A 1,943-nucleotide genomic window follows, 5' to 3' on the forward strand; every position below is an offset into this window, starting at 1 on the left:
GTATGTGTGTATGTGTGTATGTGTGTATGTGTATGTGTATGTGTGTGTGTGTGTGTATGTATGTATGTATGTATGTGTGTATGTATGTGTGTGTGTATGTGTGTGTATGTATGTATGAGTGTGCAGAGCTGTTAAAGTACTTTTAAATTGTACTTAAGTACAAATTTAAGTACAATCTAAAGTATGTACTAAAGTACAGTAAAAATACTTTCCTGTAAAATGTACTTGAGTACAAGTATTTTTTTTTAAAGGTAATTACGAGTACATTTTGAGTACTTTCTGCTTGCTAAAACACTTCAGTGCTAATGCAAAACATCATATTGAATAATATATCAGGTATATTTGACGAATTAGGCCATTTATTACTAAAAATGTAAACAGTATACAAAGCATTTGAATATGCGCACTGAACGTAGGTGGAAATGGTCAGTGAAAAAAGGAGAATAAAAACCAAACAAACAGACGCAAGTAGTGAGTAAGTGATATTATAAATAGAACTCGTTTGAGCAAGACAATATGATCAAATGTAAGTCAGTCCAAGAGGTTGGAAGGTTCTACAGGAAAAGTATCCAAATTGGAAAATATAGAGACGAATTTAAGTTGCTCTTAAAAAAACATTAAATTGATGAAAATGGCCAGCAAAGAAATGGAAAAGTACATTAAATTCTTCCTTAACAAATCCTCAAGGAATCAATGTAGCCTTTTAAAGCAAAAACCACCAAAAAAAAAACTTTTAAAGAAATTTAGGAGGTAGCATAAAAATTGTTAGATACATTGAGAACCCAGTTTCAGTTTCAATTGATTATAGTGGTAAGACACATTTTGGTCACACTCACTGTAATCCACGGCGCCCACGGCAAATGAAAATACAAGTAGTTTCCTAGAGTCAAGTGAGTGTAGTGTAACCAAAGATTCTCTACTATTGCAGTAGTCTCCGTTTAAGATCCCAGTGCTCGGGACAGGGGAAATACAGGATCTTAGCTGACGAAGCCAAGGAAGAATCTACAGTGATCCTTGAACTGACGTGACCCCTGGGTGGGTTTATAACATATGACGAGCAAAGAATGGTCAACCTTGATGACCAATCACAGTGGCATGAGGCATGCCATACACTCAATAGCCTATCGTGAGTCTCGAGATCTTCATCTACGTTTTTCCAGTTGCCCCTCCCCTTTAACTGTCCAAAAATTTCAGCCTTCCATCTCTGATTGTCGTTATGCACCATTACGTTGTGATCACACCAATTAAAATTCAGGCTGTCTCGCAAATTCGGAAATACAGATAAACTGCCATCAATGGTCAGGGAAGAGTTCACAGTTCCGTGTGATCGATCCTGCCTTGAGCGAACTTGTAGGCCCTACCCACCCAGCGAGTGATGTAATAATAGGTGGCGAGCTCAGACGCGTGTGCGATGTTTGGGGAAAAGAAACGCGTCGGTCAGTTGACACCTCGGTACTGTGATCCCGTCGGGGCAAACATTGTACTGTTTCACGGAGTTTTACAACGCTCGTGTGATCACATTCACGAGAGTGGCTGATCTTTACCGCGACGGGCTGTTCTTCGATCTCTACTTTTGACTCTTGGTTGATCGGCTGTGTGTGTAAGTGTATGTGTGTGTAAGTGTATGTGTGTGTAAGTATATATGTGTGTGTGTGTGTGTGTGTGTGTGTGTGTGTGTGTGTTTGTGTTTGTGTGTGTGTGTCCTTGTTTTGGCAAAATCAAGATCAAATGTCGCACAGAAATTCACCGCCACCTACAAAGTTCAAATATTAAATATACAACAGGATATGTTAATGCACGATTGTGCACAGCAAGTTCAAATATGAAATTTTAAAAAATCCAAATGTAGCACTAGTTGTAGTAGCACGTTCGCATACCACATATCAATAGCAAATATCCTCCGAACAGGTTACTCAGCGTGAGCAGCACATATATATATATAT

This window comes from Aplysia californica, unplaced genomic scaffold, assembly GCF_000002075.1.
Source record: "Aplysia californica isolate F4 #8 unplaced genomic scaffold, AplCal3.0 scaffold00259, whole genome shotgun sequence".
Classification (NCBI taxonomy): Eukaryota; Metazoa; Mollusca; class Gastropoda; order Aplysiida; family Aplysiidae; genus Aplysia; species Aplysia californica.